Below are 20,045 nucleotides of genomic sequence, written 5' to 3'. Positions count from 1 at the left end.
TGACATTACCATATAATCATTGTGCACATTATTTTCCTGGTTCTCTTTACATCAGCTCACATGTCTTCCTATACGACTCTGTTTTCATCTAGTCTATTAAGTTCATATACCACAGTTTATAAACCATTCTCAGTTGATGATCATCTGGCTACTCTGTTTCTAGTTTTGGATAATGCAGCACTTTTTGTGACAGTAAAGACTGGGAAACAAACCATATTGCCATTTATTGGAGATTGGCTGAGCAAAAATTGGGGTGGGTGAGAGTAATGGAATCCTACTGTGTCACAAGAAATAGCAAATGTGAAAGACACAGAGAAGCATGAAAAAAAGATTGTTATATACTGATACAGAATGAACTACCAGAACTAAGAAAACAATATACATAATGACTACAACAATATAAACAGAACAAAAAAAAAAACAGACCAGAACATGATGGCCTTAAAGCTTCCAAGAAAAGAGTAGAGAAATGGTGCCTCTTTCCTTTCATTCCAGAATGAGGAGACATCTGGAAGGGAAATATCACATCTACTTCTGGAGGTAGTTGGTGGGTTGGGTTGGTTATGCTGTACTGCTTGTCTCTTTTTTTTTTCTTTGTTATAAGAGATGCTTTACTGGGTAGAGGAGAAGTATATGTTCAGAAATGAAGGTGATATAAAAAACAAAAGATTAATACAGGTATTTTTAAATAGGAAAAGGTGCTGCCATAAGTATGGGACTTTATGCTCCTTGAGGCATATGCTTCATAGTTGTATTTTTATGTTGAAGGGCATGAAGGGTTGAGTCACTTTTCTCCCATGATTCTAAATCATTCCCCAGAATAGTTGGACAAATTAGAATTCCATATGAAGTATATTAGTGTTTCCATCTTCCCTCAGCTTCTTGAGCATTGGCTGTTTTCATCTTCTTTGTCTATTTTGTCATCTTGGTCTATTTGCTGCATATGCAGTTAAACCTCAGAATTGTCTTCATTTACATTTCTTTTATTGGTGATTTGAAGCAATCTTTCCTGTGATTGTAATTTCATTGAAAACTGTTTATGTCCTTTGACCATTTATCTCTTGGAATTTAGCAGCCAATGTAGCTGTTGGTTCTGTAGAACAACCTTAGACCATCCCTTGTAGCGTACTATAAATGCACAGCTATCTATGAAAGACAAAGGGAAGTAGAGGAGAAGGAGTCACAGGGGTCATCATGTTTGGGAAACAGATTCCTCAATCCAGGATCTCTGTGTGTGGGTTCACATGTTTTACTGGGATTCCTCCCCTTCAGGAAGGAAAAAGCAGAAGCTGGTTTGGGACCCAAGTCTTCTAACTGTTTTCTGCTCTTTCCATGACACAATGCTTTTATTTAAGTTTTCCAACCTTCATATTCTTCATCTGTAAAATGGAGATAATAGTACAAGAGAATCAGCTTGGTAAGCATAGTATTAATCATGCTAAGATCCTAGTCAAAAAAAACCTGGATTCAAATCTTATCTATGATACTTAGAAGCTGTGAGTTCATGGAAAGAGGCATCCTGGTGATATAGTGGATAGAAAGCTCTATCTGGAGTTAGGAAGAACTGAATTCAAATCCAGCCTCATACACTAGCTGTGTGACCCAGGACAAGTCAGTTAATCTCTGTTTGCCTCAGTTTCCTCAGGTGGAAAATGAGGATATTAATAGCACCTCTAGGGCAAATGAGGTAATAGTTGCAAAATGTCTGACAGAGCAAGAGAAATAGAAATGCTAACTATTCTTATTTATTGACTTAATCTCACAAGCCTCCATTTCCTCATCTTCAAAATGGGGATAGTGCCACCTATAGAACTTATATGCTTGTTTTAAGATTTAAATGAGATCATGTATGTAAAGTGCTCTGCATATTTGAAAGTGCTATCTAGCTGTAGTTATTGTTATTTATAATATTCTCACTAAAACTTTAAAATGGAGTTGATAATACCTACTTCACAAGATTACTAAGGAAAGCTTTTGGCAAGACATAGAGTGCTACATAAAGGTGAATTACAATTATTACATGAGGTCAGTATCAAATACCAGGAAATGGAGAGTTAATACCTTTACTTAACTCCTGCTCATTGTGTGGAGGTGACCCTAGTTCTTGAAAACTGACTCTTCCAACAGAGCACAAGCTCTGGCAGGTCCTGACCAGCTAAGGATGGACCCGTGGCTTTCTGTATATCTGCCACATAGCCTCTCTAGGTTGGGAAAGGCCCATCAACAGCTTGACTGCCCGGGGATGGCTGGCAAAGGCCAGCTGCCAGCTGCCAGAGTCATTGTGCTCTACACTGTCAGGGAATACCTACACTTGGTGGAATCACAGATCCTTAAATTATGTAGTTCATCCTAGCAGAACCAAGAAGCAGGGTTCAAAAATCAGGCATCAAGCAGCAAAACCACCCCCAGAATGATGGGGTTGACTTCTCTGGGTTCTTTGCCTCCTCCTAAAGGATTGCCCTGGGCAAGCACCAGTCTCTGGGTCATGGTCAAGGCAGGACTTCTCTGGAGTCAATATCAAGGAAACATACTGAGTCAAGAATAGCTCAGGAACGGAACAGGTCCTGTCCCAGGATGTCTAAGGAAAAGAGTCTGTTCTGATAGAATCAAAGATGTGTCCAGCCCTCAAGTAGAGATGTTGAATGTTACATGAGCACTCAGGTTAACTTATACTTCCCTTTGAGGAATCGGTGAATCTCAGAGGCCCCTAAATCCTGAGAATCTCTCAATCTACTTCATTTACCACTTCTTCAATTTACTCATGCCTAATGACCTGCCCCCCACCCCTAAACCCAGAGATAGTTATCTCCTGGATTGTTGTCATCCACAGGTGTTATCACTCCACTCACAACTTCCTATAATCCACTCACAAATTTCTCTCCCATTCTTTTTTTTGTTTATCCTTTTTGTTTTAGTAAGAAGTCTAAGACAGAAGGGCAAGGGCCAGGCAAATGGGATTAAGTGACTTGCCCAGGGTCATACAACTAGGAAGAGTCTGAGATAAAATTTGAACCCAGGTCCTCCCAACTCCAAGCCTGATCTCACACTCTTCTCTATTATCTTCCATTGAAACTGCTCTCTCCAAAATTACCAGTGATCTCTAAATTTCCTTATGGTCAACAGATATTTCATTGATTAATATCCCCTGGTCTCATGTTATTATAGTGAGCATTTCAAGTTAAGGAATGATCCAAGGTTCTGTACAACTTCAGCATTCTTGGTCATATGTGCCTAGATATCTTCCAGGTCTTGAATTCTGAATTCTCTTTTATAAGGTTTCTTCTAACATTTACATTCTTTAGATTATGTTCTAAGGTTATTCTAGCCCTAATAATCTGTGAATACACAACTATCTCCACTTAAAAGAATGACAAGGATAGCTAAAACCCCCACTACAGTATTTCTATTTCTTGGACCAATAAAAGGACAAGAATAGCACATGAGAGGAAGAAGATCCTATACAGACAGCATTTTTGTATTATGCAATTTGGTATCTTCCTATTGGGGAATTTCCATTGTATTTTCCAGGCTCCTATTTCATTATAAAAAAAAAATAATATAACATATATGGGGGGGGGGGATAGGAAACTGTCCAATTGCTTAAAACAGGCTTTAGTGCTATGACTTAATATACATTTTGTGTAAGAGGCATGAAGAGAGAGAGGACTTATAAGCCAGGTCATGCAAGAAACAAGGCTGGGGACCTGTCTGTCAATCAAGACGGAGATTCCAAATGGAAAGTTCCCAAGAGGAGGAAGCAGTTGAGCTGACCAGGGGGAGAGGAGCTGATTTTGTCTCTCTCTGGGATGGACTGACCAAGAAAGGACAGAGAAACCTCTGTTCTAGTTCTTCTGACCAAAGGAGGCAAGCCTGGCTGAAGAGGGAAGAAGCTGAGAACTAATATTATTAGTTTTTGTCCCAGGTTGAAGGACCCTTGAGAGGGGGAACTTCTGAAATTAGGCTGAGAGACCTTGGTGGCTTTGTGGAGAAGAAAAGAAGAATAACAGTTGTCCTCCATCTCTCTGGCTGTCCCTCTGTCACAGTTGTGACTGGACTGATTTCCCAAACCTTCATATTTCTCCTTATAGTTTAGGGAAACCTTCATCCCTCTTTCCTCAGTTCTCTATCCTGTTGTTTCCCAATAAGCCCCTTACCTGAGAAAGAAAACAAAAGTATCTTCATAGTCCACTCAGGGGGGAGGGGCAAAGCCACAAGCTTCAAGAAGAAACTGGGAGGGAGAGGCTGGGAGAAGGGAAGGGGTTGAGGGAATGTGTGGGATCTGGGCGTGAAGGGAGAAGGAGATTAGGAAATAGATTGATCTACTAGTCATCAAGAGTGATCAGTAGGCAGACCCCAGAGCATTCCCCTTTAGCAGTATCCCTGTGGCAGCCTCTCTCAGTGTCTCTCAAAGTACATCTATCCCCACTGTAACTAAGCAGCCCTCAGGTGTGTCCCCTAGTAGCAGCTCTAGTCACAGTCCCAAGCCAGAGTGCCCAGTCACCACAGCCTGAAATAGTCACATAGATTATCTATTTTATCACAATTTGTTAGAACGTGCGTAAAGAGAAACATACCTAATATAATATTGCTCCAATTAATGTTATTTTATAATAATTAGCATTTACATAATGCTTTAAGGTTACACGGTACTTTAGGGACAGTGTCTTGTTTGCTAAAACCAAGAAGACTACTTTATAACCAGTCTTTACTTTTGTGCTTGGAAACTTCTCAATAGCGCCATGTGGGCTGTTACCTTAGGGGTAAATTAGAGTACTGGTGACAGAGGGCTAGTACTCGAGGTTGAGGAGCTGCTTGTTTTGGGGGCACTGCCCTCCTTTCACCTAGAATCATGTTTTCACATAACTGAGAGGTGGACCATGCCTACAGTTGACATTTGGTAAATTAGGCAAGCAAGGACTGTGCTTTGCCAAACTTTGTGTCTACCCCAAGTACCTGAGCACAGGGCTTTGTGCACAGTAGCCTGGGAGCTGTGCTCAAGTCCCTGGCCCTAGGGCGTCAGATGGTTTAACATCAGAAACTGTGTGGTTTTAAGAGTGGAAATGGCATAAAATATGAGGTATCACTACCTGCTTTTGAGTACCCCCTAAGGACCCAAGGACCATAAGACTTCTTCAGCTGACTGGCACCTGCAATCTTCCCTGTTAGAAAGTGAAATCCTGAAAGGCAGATATTGTCTTACTCCCCCATTTGTGTCCTACTGCTTTGTACTAAGTTGTTATTCAGCCATTTTTAGTCCTATCTGACTCTTTGTGACCCCTTTTGGGGTTTTCCTGGCAGTGTTACTGGAGTTACAGTTCACTGTATTGAGGTGGAAACTAAGGCAAGCTCCCATAGCAAGTACGTGTCAGAAGCTGGATTTGAACTCAAGAAGAGACTGATATGAAGTGTGAATCAAACTTTGTCTATCAACCCCAAACTGAAAACACCCCTACTTAACATAATGTTAGCCATCAAGTAAGAGAATTCACAAGTCACTTCCTTAAAGAGTTCACACCCTCAGAAACTCGGTCAGGAACTTGTGAATCCTGTTGATAAGTTTCTACCTTCAGAGGATGAGAGGTGTGAATCCCACAGACACACTGCCCCCTAGACAGTGTTAGGCAATGTGGAAGCTGTGATGGCTCCTGTGAAGAGGGGAAGGGACAAAATACAAATACAAAGAATGAAACAATCCTCACAAGGAACCGACATCCTAATAGGGAGACAACCATTACATGTATATCCCAGATTGAACTGCTTACCAGCTCTGGGAGTGGTGAGGGAAGAAGGGAGGGAGACAATTTGGATCATATAACTTCAGAAAACTTACATGAGAATTACTCATTAACATAAATAGAGGAGATAACCAGGACTTAGAAAAGTATATACAAAACAAATAAAGATAATAAATTCAAAGTAGTTTAACACAAGCTTGTGTGTTGAGGCAGCTAAATAGCCTAGTAGATAGGGTGCTGGACCTGAAGTCAAGAATACTTGAGTTCAAGAATACTTGAGTTCAAATTCTGCCTTAGATACTTACTAGCTATATGTCTCTAGGCAGTCATTAACCTCTATCTACTTCAGTTTCTTTAGCTGTAAAATGGGGATAATAATACCACCCAAAGTTGTCATGAGGATCAAATGAAATAAAATTTGGAAAGTACTTTGTAAATCCTTGAAGTGTTATATAAATGCTAGCTGTTATTATCACTTAAAGGGAAGGTTCTAGTTGTCAAGATCAAGAAAAAGCTTCAGATAGGAGGTACTTGGGCTGCTTCCTAAAGGAAGAAAGAAATTCTGTGAGATAGAGATCCGGTCAGAGGGCATTCTAGGCACAGGGAATAGCCAAAGGCATGGAGAGATGGGAGATGGAATGTGTGAGGAACATAAAATGCCACTTTGACTAAATTAAGAGTGTGGGAGGAGGATTAGTATATAATGAGAATGGAAATATAGAGTGGAGCCAGATTCTAAAGGGCCTTAAAAATTAAAGAGAAAAATTGATATTTTATCCTAGAAGCATTAGAGAGGGCAGAGTCTTGAAGCCAGAGACAGTTAGGAATCTGCTGGAATAATCCAGATGAGAAGCAATGAGGTCTGAACTCGGATGGTGGCTATGTGATGGTCATCAAAACAGAAATGGCACACAAAAAAATAGAAATGGCAATATTAACAATTGACTGCATCTATGAGGGAGATTGAGAAGAAGATAATGCTGAGATTATATCCCTGGGTGTATAAAAGCATGATGGTGCCTTTGACAGAAATTGGGACTTTTTAAAAGGGGAGGGTTAAGGGGGAAATGGGCTAATGATGATATGATCATAAAGAGTTTAGTTTTGGCTGTGAGTTTGAGGGACCCATGGGACAGTCAGTTTGAAATGGTCAGAGGAGAGACTGAGGCCATATATAGATCTGGGAGTCATAGGGAAGACAGTTAAACTCATGGGAGTTGATGAACTAAATGAAAGCGTGTAGGAAGAAGAGAATAGGGCCCGAGGCAGAACACTGGGAAATACTCAGAATTGGGGGCTAAGATGTGGATGATGAGATAGCAAAAGAGCCATAGAAGGAGCAGTCAGTCAAACAGGAGGGGAATCAAGAGAGAGGAGAGAGAGGGTGGTCAACACTGCCAAATGCAGAGAGGTCAAGGAGAATGAGGACTGTCAACTGGGGAATGGCCTAACAAACTGTGGTATATGGTTGTCATGGAATACTGTTGTGTCATAAGAAGTAAAGAATAGGAAGAATTCAGAAAAACCTGGAAAGACTCATATGAACTGATGCAAGGTGAAGTGAGCAGAACCAGGAGAATAGTGACAAATATTGTATGAGGGTCAGCTGCGGACTAAACTATTAAAAGGAAAACAAGGTTCCACAAATCTTATGATAAAAAAATGCAATCCACAGCCAAAGAGAAACCACTGATTGCACATCAGAGCACATCTTTCACTTAATTTCTTCACGAGTCTTTTATTATATATATGTAATATGTGTTTTCTGTTACAACATGGTGAATATGGAAATATGTATTGCACAAAAGCATTGGTATAACCTATATCATACTGCCTCAGGGAGAGGGTGGTTGGAAGGGGGTAGAGAGAGAATATGAATCACAAAATGTCAGAAAACAATTGTCAAAATTGTAATTGACAAAAAATTTAATTTAAAAAAGGATGAGAAAAAGCCATCAATTTGGCGACTAAGAAATCATTGGTTACATCAGAAAGAGCGATTTTAGTTAAGTGATGAAGTCAGGAGTCAGATTACAAAGGGAGAATTACAGGAGAGTAAACAGAGGCAGCAGTGATTGTAGTGGAGGGTTTAACTGAGAAAGGGAGGTCTAGAGAATAGCATCAGGGGATGGTAGGGTCTAGTGAAAGTTTTTTTTAAGGATGAAGGAGTTGAGCAAGTTTGAGGGCAGTGGGAATGGAGCCATAAATAGGACTTAGAGAGGGGAAAGGGATGACTAAGGTTACAATCTGCTGGAGAAGATAGGAAGGGAATCAAGTCACCTAGGGGAGAAGAGCCACCTCTTTATCAGAGACAAGAAGAAAGGAGGAGAGAATGAGGCATGATGGAAAGGACTTTTGAGATGAAAAAAATGAGAGAAAAGGGGCAGCAAGATGGTACAGTGAATAGAGCTCCAGTACTGAAATTGGGAGGACCTGGGTTCAAATCTGGCCTGTGTGACCCTGGGCAAGTCTAACCCTTTTTGCCTTGCCTTTGCCTTTCTGTCTTAGAATTGTTAAAAGGACAGAAAATAAGGGTTTGAGTGAGAGAGAGAAGGAACCTTATTTTCTCAATAAAGGAAGAGTGTTTGAATTTCAGCTCTGACACTACCTAGCTGTGTGACATTGTGCTTGTCCTTTGTCCTTTCTGGATCTTAGTCTCTGTCTTTATGAAATAGTGCATAGTAAGCACTTAATAAGTGATTGATTGATTGATTAGATCTCTGAGGGTTCTTTCAGTTCTCCCAATATGGGAATCTATGCATTCCCTTGTGAACACTGGGATTTTAGATGACATTAGAGATTCCTTAGCTACATGATACAGCCTTTGTAGATAAATCTCTACAAGTTCATTTTCTGTGACTTCTCTTTTTTCATATGCGCCTGGGTTATCAAATAAGTCATCACTTCTATCCAAAGTAAACATTTTCATTTAACTTATTTTAATGACCTTATTTCAGATGTTTTATATCTTCCCTCTAGAGGTAACACATTTGTATCTAGTGAAAATTTCAGCTTTTAAAAGGCTTTCTCAGTCAGCAGCTGAGATACTACACAGTGTAAACTAAACCAAAAGAAAACTGAGAGTTCAATATTGAGGCAAGAAGCACAGAATTTTAGAGTTGGGACAGACCTAAGAGGCCATCTAATCTAACCCATACTCCTAAAAAGAATCCCTGCTACATTCTTTTGAATTAAACTGTGTCTTTCTTTTTTCTTATTTAAAGAGGCCCTAAAAGAGAAGCAACAAACAAGAAGCTAGAAAGTGTCTGAGGTTAGATTTTTAATTCAGGACCTCTCATCACTACACCTGGCTCTCAATCCACTGAGCCACCTAGCTGCCCCCAATCAAGGCTAGTACTTCAAGATTTCCAATCTTGCACTAGACTTGCAGTGTTCTTAAAGTATCTCCTAGAAATCTCTGTAAGTTGTCCCCAGGAAAGGAGTTAATTATTGGGACTCTTGGAACAAGAGAGGGCTGACTACAGCCTGATCTAGTTAGCGAATACTAGGTATTCAGCACATCAAAAATCAGTGTCTTGGGACCAGGAGGGACTTTGGAATATAGACCAGAGATTGGTGGAGTGGAAAAAGACCTGAGACTGTGAGAAAATACAATGTCAGAGTTGAAAGGGACCTTCGAGATCATTGTATGATGAGGGGGCTTCACAGTACAGAGAAAACTCTTCTTTCTTCTCTCTTCCACAGAGATATTTTTTTTCCACTTGGCATCAAACAGAGGTGCCCTTGATCTCTAAGCTGCTTTGCTAAAGGACTTAGTGTGAAGTAATGAGTCAGGTACCTGAGGGTGAGGTTACTGAGTGATGAGGAAGCTCCCAGTTCACACTTACTTTTCGCAATTCTTTAATTTCACTTAAAATGTTATCAAAACAACCGGATGCCAACTGTCTGAGCCAGGCAGCTTGGGCCAAATCATCTGCAAAGAACATGTTTAGAGTCATTTCTATCTGTTCATTTCTCAGAACAGCTTATTAAAATGTATAGTTATCTTCCTCCAACAGATCAAGGCTATGATAATATCATTAATGAGCACCTTTTCCCATAAACAAAATGAACAAACCTCCCAGGTAGAGGAGATTGTTTAGTTTAGTTTCATTGTTCAGAATGGAGGGATAAGCGTTCCCAGTGGTGTTGGCTGATGGGATGCTTATGGCACTAGTAGCCACATCTAGAAAATGCCTGAAGTTTGTAAAGCACTTTACAACAATTTACAAATGAGGAAACTGAGGCACATAGCAAAGCCATGACTTGCCCATGGTCACACAGCAATTAGGCATCTGAGGCAGGATTCAAACCCAGATCTTGCTGCCTCCGATCCCATTCTTTGTCCACTAGGATACATTGGAGTGAAATATTTAGAATCTTTGACTGCTGTGGCCTGGAAGAAGCCACTGGAGGTAGGATCATACAGTGTTGGACCTGGAAGAGGCCTTGGAGCATGGTTCATGAATTATCCGAGTGGCTATCGCTATCAGTAGTTTCATTTCACAGACGAAGTGAGGCCCAGATAGAGGAAGGGAGTGCCCCCTGGGCATACACTGGATTGGTGGCAGGGCTAGAACCCTGGGCTGGCTCCCAGTTCAGTCGTCTTTCTCATCAACCAATATACACAGACACACACACAGACAGAGATACATAGCTATATACCAAATCCTTTCTTTCTGTCTTGGAGACAATACTGTGTATTGGTTCCAAGGCAGAAGAGTGGTAAGGCATGGGTAATGAGGGTTAGGGCTCAGAGTGATGCCATGACTTGTCCAGGGTCACACAGCTGGGAAGTGTCTGAGGCAAGATTTGAGCCCAGGACCTCCCGTCTCTAGGCCTGGCACTCTATCCATTGAGCCACCCAGCTGCCCCTGACCGAAGACATCCAGAACCTCCTAGGCGTAGGTCCCTCCACTCAGGTCAGGCACTGCCCTTTCTTGTCCATGACCTTCCCAAAAGCTTCCACGGAGGATCTGCCCAGGCCATGAGAGGCCTCCCTTCCTCCAGATCTTTTAATGCTCCCAGGAGCAGTGCAGGCCTAAGGGGGGACCTCCATCATCCCTCCTGCTGCCCACCGGGCCAAGGTGGCCCTTTCTCCTCCTCTGATCCTGGCCTGACTCCATGAAGTCATCATTGCTCACATGCCAGGTACACTCACTGTATAGTGCAGCCACACGGCATTATGGAGGAACATGAGTGAGGACCTTTTGTGCAGAAGCAGCTTGGGGTCGTTCCGGCAGCCGCGTGTACACTTTCCCAGATGTGATGAGCTCTTCCTCCTGTGTATTTCTGCAAGCACACCCCACCCCAAAGCCTCACTGGCCATGGGTAGTACCTGTCCAAGAAATACCTAATGACAGACAGACTCAAAAGGCTGTCCGTGCAGGTGCCTTTTCAGCTGAGCAGTGCGCTTTCTTCATCCAGCTTTTCCTGGTGAAGACCGTGGAAGGAGCGCCGGCTTTGAGCCAGCTGAGATCAGTTTGAAATGGCCTGTGTGACCGTGGGCACCAAAGCCACTGAGCCTCACCGAGTCGCAGTTTCCTTGTCTGTAAAACGGGGAAATAAAACACAATCATTATACTTCACATGATTGCATGTGATACTGTCTTGAATGTCCCTTCTTGAATTTTGGAGAACTATGCAAATGTTCTCCTGTATGTGTATGTGTATTAGTGTTCCTGATTTGTAACTCTTGACTGTTTAGAGCAAAAGAATTGGTAGATTTCAGCTTAGCTCCCAACAGGCTGATGCTCAAATCACGAAGTGGCAGCTGCCTCAGGTTAGCCAAAATGTCTATCATTTAACAAGAAGCCCTAGACACTTCCAGGACTCCAGGGCACTGAAGCACTTGGACTTTTTGTTGATAAACAGAGAGTGTGATAAACCGAAATGTGTTGATCTTGACAATGCTTTTTCTTTTGAAGGGAGCACGTGTTGTTGCTTGGTAAATGAGTGCCTTCTGGGGAAAATATATTCAACTCTAGCTAGCAGAAATCCTGAAAAAAGGCAATGTTGTTAGACTGGGCACTTGCTATTTCCTAAATGGCACTTGCAGATACAAGTGAATTTAACCACTTCCTCTGAGGAAGTGTCCATAGAAATGCAGAGCCTCCGAGCTTGAAATGGTCTTAAAAATCATCTAGCCATCTACTCATTTCATAGATGGGAAAACTGGGGGCCAAAGAATCAGTGTTAAAGAAGCCTAGAATATCTCAGCTAGAAAAGCCCTTAGAGATCCGCTAGTCCAGCCTCCTCACTTTACAGATGGAGATCCTGAAGCTCAGGAATATTTAGCGATTTGCCCAGGGTCACATCAGGAATTAGTCATTAGCGAAAGGTATTTTTAAGATGCTTTGAAATGGGAACTCTGCGCACTTTGGCACATGGGTTGGCAGGTTTGTCCAGTTTCTTTGTAGCTTCTGACAGTGTCATAGTATACTCCTTGGTTTCCTTTTTTTTTTTTAATTAAACCCTTACCATCTGCCTTAGAATCACTACTAAGTTTCAGTTCCAAGGCAGAAAAGTGGTAAGAGCTGGGCAATTGGGTTTAAGTGACTTGGCCAGTGTCACTCAGCTAGGAAGTGTCTGAGGCCAGATTTGAATCAGGACTTCCCATTTCTAAGCCTGGCTCTCCATCTCCTGAGCCATCTGGCTCCTCCACCTTTTTTTTTTTAAATACAGTGAGAGCTCTAGTGAATTATCTCCCACTTCAACAGATTCCCTTAGAGGCTATCTGATCACTGGAGAGTGCCCTGGCATTGGATCAGTCTCTCTAAACACTGTCTTCATGCCAAATGGAAAGGACGGTCACAAAGGGCCGAGATTCTCATTGTCTATGGGTAACCAACTCCCAGATACTTCTACCATTCACTGATTAGTTGGTGCCTGAATGACCACCATTAAAGCTGCTTTCTTGCACCAGTGGGCCAGATGTAGAACCTCCCCAAGCACTATTCAACTGTTTGAGTACAACCCTTTCTTAAGAGAAAATCTTGATAGTGGGAATCGGGTTGAGATCATAGAAGAGGTCAGAGAATCGGGAAGCTGAGGTGACCAAGGACAGAACAGTTCATGGGGGCTCCCTCCAGCTCTCCCAGGCCAATATGGCCCAAGTCTAACTATTCCATGTAATCGCTGAGAGGAGGGAGGGAGGGTGTTTATTTGATCTCTACAGGGACAGCACATGTTGGATGTCCAACCAAGCTCTAGGCACTCTACAGTGCCCGTTTCAGCCGCCTTCGTGGCCATCTGAACCAATTGTTCTCATCCTCCCATTCTGCCTGGGCAGTAGACAGCCCGCTACCTCACCAGTGGGTTTGAGGCTGGTGGGTCACCCTCAACCTGATGTAGCCAGGCCCTGGTTTTAGCAGAGCATGGCCCTTGGGCGTGCTGCAGCTTCTTGGAGCCACAGGTGAGAGGAGGGTGAAAGGCAACACCAGAGGCAGGGGAGTAGCCCGAAGAGCTCCCCTGCCTCCCGCCCGGCCCATCCTCAGGCCACCAGGCCTCCACAGCTCTGGAAGAGAGAATGAGGCCCTGCGTATATCCACTTCACAGCCAAGTCAAGACCCTCTTCACAAACAGGAGCAGCAATGAGCACCAATGGGAGTTTCTTCTCCCTTTCCTGGAAGGAATGGCATCAGTTACCGTCCCAGGGGTTTTAGCCCTGGAAGAGACCTTAGAAGGAATTCTTTCATTCATCCTCTGCCGCATACTTGGTTTCTTGCCTTCCCCTAAGGGCTCTCTCTGATACACATGCTTGGAATGGACATTCTTTCAGTTCTTTATTAGATGCTTACTTTATATAAATTACTGCTCTCCCAAGAGAAGGAGTAAGATTTGTCTCAGACGACAGACAGCCCCCATCCTCTGAGGGGCACATCCATGCACACAGGTAAATAGCATACAGAGAGGGATCTGATAAACCTGTTAGAGGACTAGAAAGGGTTTTGAAACCATATGAGGGAGAGGTCCCTTCCAGCTGAGGACCTGGAGAGGAATCAAGGAAGGCCTCATGGAGGAGGTAAACTTGAGCATGATGGGTGGGGTGGGTCATTCCAGGGCATAGGTGCAGCCTTAGCAAAAATGTGGAGGAGAAGAGTCAGGATCCATATGTCCTCCCGCCCTCTGTGGTGGCAGAGGAGCCAGAGGGCTGCCTGTTCTTCCTAGTCCAGCTCTGTCTGCGTCTCCTGAATTGAGACGTTTTAAGCCAGACATGACTGGGCCGCTTGCAGGGGATGTTCCAGCTAGTTCCCTGCAGTTCCAGATCCTCTTACTCTGCCAGCACTTTGGCTCTATTTGCTGATAGAATGTGTCTTCTGGGTCCAGTGTGGCCCGGGAACTTTGATTCTTTGTGTCCACTGATTCACCTAGCTGCCATTATTTCCAAAAAGTTCATTATACATGTATTAACCACCTACTGTGTACATGTCCCCTTGAGCTACCCACCCAACTCCTTTCCTCTCCTTGAGATGGTCACTGTATTTCACTGCATCACAGACTCAAAGATAATTAAAGAGAGCCCTCTCAAAGGAGCCACCAGTCCTAGTCCTGAGATCAAGCCCCGGCAAAATGATATCCAGCTTGGTTGGCAAACCCCAAGACCTTTGGATGCAAAGTGATGAGTTGCGGGAGCCTGTTTTTAAGATGCCAGCTCTCTAGCAGGGATATCCCATGCCATAAAGCAGGGGTCCCCAAACTTTTTACACAGGGGGCCAGTTCACTGTCCCTCAGACCATTGGAGGGCTGGACTATAAAAGAAAAACTATGAATAAATCCCTATGCACACTGCACATATCTTATTTAAAGTAAAAAAACAAAATGGGAACAAATACAACATTTAGAATAAAGAACAAGGAAATTTAAATCAACAAACTGACAACATAATGGTCCCTATAAGAGGGGCCATTATGTTGTGCATCTAGGGGAGTATGAGGGCCATTGTACGACCGTGTTTCCCTGAAAATAAGATACTGTCTTATATTAATTTGACCTCCAAAACACAGAGGGTATCTTATAAAACACCCAGTGGCAGTGGTGGACTTCTCACAATAGGGGCCCACTGCTGATGTCACAGGCCAAATCACCGCTATCCGATGCCTGTATACTGTGGCAGTGCTGGGCCTGTGACACTGTATACCGCTGTCTGGGATAGCAGAGGCTGCAGGGCTGGCTGTGATGGGCCTGTCACACCTTGCACAGGCCCAGCACTGCCACCACTATACCAGGCAGCAGTATACACAGTGCGGAATCCCCTCCCCCAGATGGCCTCTCACCATGCTGATGTCTTCCAGTGTGCAGCCACATAATTCTTTGTGCAGCGCCTTGTTCTCCTTCAGTTACTCTCAGAACAAGGCACCACTCAAAGGATTATGCCACCAGAAGTAGTACTGTACCTGAGCTATGCTGCGTTTTGCAGCCTCTCATTCACCACTTGAAAGAGGTATCCCTTCTGGAAGTGCAGTGGGGGCTGGATAAATGGCCTCAGGGGGCCGCATGTGGTCCCAGGCTGTAGTTTGGGGACCCCTGCCATAAAGGAAGGAAGTCATAGTATTCAGCTTAATTCAACAAATATTTACTTAGAATCCACCATGTGATAGGTATTTTGCTGACTATTGAGAATAGATAGACCAATAATGCTTGAGGCATCTGCCCTAAGGGAGCTTCCATTCCACTAGATGGTACAATGAATACACACAGAAGTAAATACAAAGTAATAGCACATCTCATAGAGAAAGCTTTAATTATAGGGAAAATGGAGAAAGGCCTGAGGTAGAAGATAGCATCTGAGTGGGGCTTTGAAGGAAACTAAGGATTGTGCAAGTTGGAGGTAAGGAAGTAGTACCCCAGTAATTGTGACTGTCCAGTTTTCCTTATACTCTTCAGATTCAAAACTTAAGAGTAATCAGAGCTAGTCTCTGCCTTAGAAATCAATATTCTCATTTAATAGAGGAAAAAATTGAGGCTCAGGGGGGTCAAGTGGTGACTTGCTTACAGTCACATAGGATATTGTTGGTAAATCACCAGAAAGGGCTATGAAGCTGTATTGGCTGCAGGCAAGACAGAACTGTCACTAGAAGGCCTAGATCCATGATGGTGAACCTATGGCACATGTCAAAGACGGCACACAGAGACTACTCTGTGGACATGCACTCCCTGACTCATCCTGGCTCTCCCTAGTTCAGCCTGGCATGTTCAGAACTATAAGCCTGGTCTTATGATTTTCAGTCTAGACTCAAACCATGAATGAATACATGGAAAAATGTACAATAATCAAGTTGTGTTGAAAAGTATCCCTTGGTTCCTCCTTTCTCTTCTAGCTTTCCTAAATGCAGGAAGCTCATTTCTCTTCTAGACAAAGGCACCAAAATACCTTGCTGGCTGTCTCACAGCTTGTAAGAGCTGAGTACGCCCCCAAGATGGCCCAGAGAGTCAAGGGTCTAAGGGTAGTGAGAAAAATGCTTTAAAGTGGAAAAGTCTTCCAACATCAAACTGAAAACCCAATCAGGCCCTGGTCTGCCTCAGTGATACATTATGGCCTAAGGTGCTCTCATTTTGGGTTTGAGGTCAGGGAACTAATAGAATAATAGGAAGAATAATACCTTACAAGTAAAAGTAAGCCCTTTCCAAAGTACTCTCCATAGATAATCTCTTCTGTGCCTCACACCTTCAGGGACCAGGGACTCCCAAGGACCATGTTGGCAAGCCTATGGCACATGTGCTGGAGGGAGCTGCTCCCCTCCTCTCCACCAAGCCTGAGGATATTTCTCACTTGACTTGCCCCTTTGCCCAGCAGCCCAATGGGAGCTCTTCCTCCCCTGTGGGATGAGGGTGTAGTTTGGGCACTTGGTCTCGAAAATGTTTGCCATCACTGCCCTAGATTGTTTATATAGAGCTTTAAGGTCTGAAAATCACTTTACAAATGTTTTCATTTTCCTCACAGTGACTTTAAGAGGTAAATGCTATTTATCTTTTTTCAGATGAGGAAACCAACGCAGACAGTGATTAATTGATTTGCTCAGGGTCCCACAGCTAGGAAACATCTGAGGTCAAATGTGAACCCGGGTCTCTCTGACCCCACATTCTGTCTCTTATTTATGTTACTACCTGCCACCTAAATGTGGGGTCCTTCCTCTCCTAATGCCTTATTATGTCATTGGAAAGAACAGTCGCAGGACATGGATTCGAATTCTGGCTCCTCCACTGACAACCGTCAAGTCATCTTATCTCCTTGGATCTCTTCTCTGAAATTTTTAATCTATGATTCTGTGACTGCTTCTGATCCTTACCAGACAATCTTTGGGAGCTGCTGAGGATGAGAAATCATGTCCCAGTGGATGCACCATTGGAGACCCTGGAGAGATAATGTGCCACTCCTGAAATTCACTCTTCCCCCAACCCAAGAAAATCACTTCCCGTTTTCTGTGTTTTAGTTATTTAACTACCTATTTCCTTCCAGTAGAATATAAGCTCTTTGAGGGCAGGACATGTTTCATTTTGTCTTTCTATCTCCAGAATCTAGCATAGTGCCTGGTCCTGACTAAATTATTTTTTAAAATGAGAAGTGATTTGTGTAACATTATATAGCTGCTAGCAAGTATCAAAGCTGGAATTCAAACTTGAGTCTTCTGAACCCTAAATAAAGGATTTTCCCTATTTTTATTACCATATTAGTCTTTAAGCTCCTGAAGTGTTCTCTTCTATTTTATAACCTCCTAGTTGTTCCATGCACAAAACACTCTATCTCTTAGCTTTGGGCATTTTCTTTTACTGTCCCCCATGCCTAGAATTTTCTTCCTCCTCTGCCTCCTGCCTTCCCTGGCTTCCTCCAAGACCCAGCTTGTCTCATCTTCTATAAGAAACCTTTCCCAATCTCTCTTTCTCTCCCTCCCTCTCCTTCTAATTTCGCTCTCTCTGTCTCTCTCTCTCTCTCTCTCTCTCTCTGTCTCTCTCTCTCTCTGTCCCTGTCTCTTTTTCCCTCCCTCCTTCCCTCCCTCTCTCCCTCCTTTGTCTTAGTATCAGTTCTAAGGGTCACACAGCTAGGAAGTATCTGAATCAAGATTTTGAACCCAGATCTGCTTGGCACTCTATCCACTGGGCCACCTAGCTGTCCCTTCCCAATCTCTCTTAATTCTAGAAACTTTCCTCTGTTACTATTTCCTATCTATTCTGCATGTATCTTGTTTGTGCATAGTTGTATGCATACTGTCTCCTCCATTACACTGTGAGCTCCTCCAGACAGGGACTGTCTTTTGCCTTCTTTGTATCCCCAGAGGTTAGCACAGTGCCTGGCACATAGCAGGTACTCAATAAATGCTTATAGCCTATTCTTAAACTTTCATTGTTATAATTTTATCAGCCTTTGGAAGATAAAGAGAATATAAGTGGTTAGAAACCTGGTCTAAAACATCAGGAGTAAAACAGGGATGCCCATTATTACCTCTATTATTTAACATTGTACTAAAAACACCAGCAGTAGCAATCAGAGAAGAAAAAGAAATTGAAGGTATCAAAATAGGCATTGAGGAGACTAAACTATTACTCTTTGCAGATAATATGATGGTCTGCTTAAAGAATCATAGAGAATCAACTAAAAAGCTAGTGGAAATCATCAACAACTTTAGCAAAGTTGCAGGATATAAAATAAACCCACATAAATCATCAGAATTTCTATATATTTCTAATACATCTCAGCAGCAAGAGTTAGAAAGAAAAATTCCATTTAAAATCACCCTAGACAATGTAAAATACTTAGGAATCTATTTGCCAAGACAAACTCAGGAATTATATGAACACAACAAAACACTTTCCACACAATTAAAACTAGATCTAGGGGGCAGCTGGGTAGCTCAGTGGATTGAGAGCCAGGCCTAGAGATGGAGGTCCTAGGTTCAAATGTGGCCTCAGACACTTCCCAGCTGTGTGACCCTGGGCAAGTCACTTGACCCCCATTGCCTAGCCCTTACCACTCTTCTGCCTTGGAGACAATACACAGTATTAACTCCAAGACAGAAGGTAAGGGTTTAAAAAAAAAACAACTAGATCTAAACTATTGGAAAAACATTAATTGCTCATGGGTAGAATGAGCTAACATAATAAAAATGACAATCCTACCCAAATTAATTTACTTATCATTCCTATCAAACTACCAAGAAACATTTTTACTGAATTAGAAAAAATTATGACAAAGTTCATTTAGAAGAACAAAAGATCAAGAATATCAAGGTAAATAATGAAAAAAATGTGAAGGATGGGGGCCTACCAGTACCAGATCTTAAACTGTACTATAAAGCAGCATTCATCAAAACAATATGGTACTGGCTAAGAGAAGGGAGGATCAGTGAAATAGAGTTGGGGTAAATGGCCTGAGAAAGATAGTGTATGATAAACCCAAAGATCCCAGCTTTGGGGTTAAAAACCCATTATTTGACAAAAACTGCTGGGAAAATTGGAAAACAGTATGGGAGTGTTTAGATCAACATCTCATACCCTACACCAACATAAATACAGAATGGGGGAATGACTTAAATATAAAGAAAGAAACTATAAGTAAATTAGGGGAACATAGAATAGTATACCTGTCAGAACTATGGGAAAGGAAATATTTTAAAACCAAGCAAGAGATAAAGAATATTACAAAAGGTAAAATGAATAATTTTGATTACATTAAATTGAAAAGGTTTTGTATAAACAAAACCAATGCAACCAAAATTAGAAGGGAAGCAACAAATTGGGGAAAAAATCTTTATAACAAAAACCTCTGACAAAGATCTAATTACTCAAATTTATAAGGAGCTAAATCAATTGTATAAAAAATCAAGCCATTCCCCAATTGATAAATGGGCAAGGGACATGAATAGGCAATTTTCAGATAAAGAAATCAAAACTAACGATAAGCACATGAAAAAGTGTTCTAAATCTCTTATAATTAGAGAAATGCAACTCAAAACAACTCTGAGGTACCACCTCACACCTAGAAGGCTGGCTAATATGACAACAAAGGAAAGTAATAAATGTTGGAGGGGATGTGACAAAGTTGAGACACTGGTGCATTGCTGGTGGAGTTGTGAATTGATCCAACCATTCTGCATGGCAATTTGGAACAATGCCCAAAGGGTGTTAAAACCTGCCTTTTAAGCCAGCCAAACCACTGCAGGGCCTGTACCCCAAAGAGATTAAGGAAAAAGACATAAAAATATTTATAGCTGTGCTCTTTATGGTGGCAAAAAATTGGAAAATGTGGGGGTGCCCTTCAATTGGGGAATGGCTGAACAAATTGTGGTATCTGTTGGTGATGAAATACTATTGTGC

At 42.3% G+C, this 20,045-nt stretch overlaps 1 protein-coding gene and 1 pseudogene across 3 annotated transcripts in view; both read left to right on the top strand.

The window, feature by feature from the left end:
• The window catches only part of JSRP1 (junctional sarcoplasmic reticulum protein 1), an 81,959-nt gene that overhangs the window by 18,334 nt on the left and 43,580 nt on the right, over positions 1-20,045 (top strand). The window lies entirely within an intron of this gene.
• LOC130458258 (26S proteasome regulatory subunit 10B-like) overlaps positions 1-20,045 on the top strand; it is a 38,214-nt pseudogene extending 18,169 nt beyond the window's left edge.

The sequence above is a fragment of the Monodelphis domestica genome, chromosome 3 (genome assembly GCF_027887165.1).
Source record: "Monodelphis domestica isolate mMonDom1 chromosome 3, mMonDom1.pri, whole genome shotgun sequence".
Lineage (NCBI taxonomy): Eukaryota > Metazoa > Chordata > Mammalia > Didelphimorphia > Didelphidae > Monodelphis > Monodelphis domestica.
Note: the sequence above shows the minus strand (reverse complement) of the source record. Positions and strands in the feature narration are given on the sequence as shown.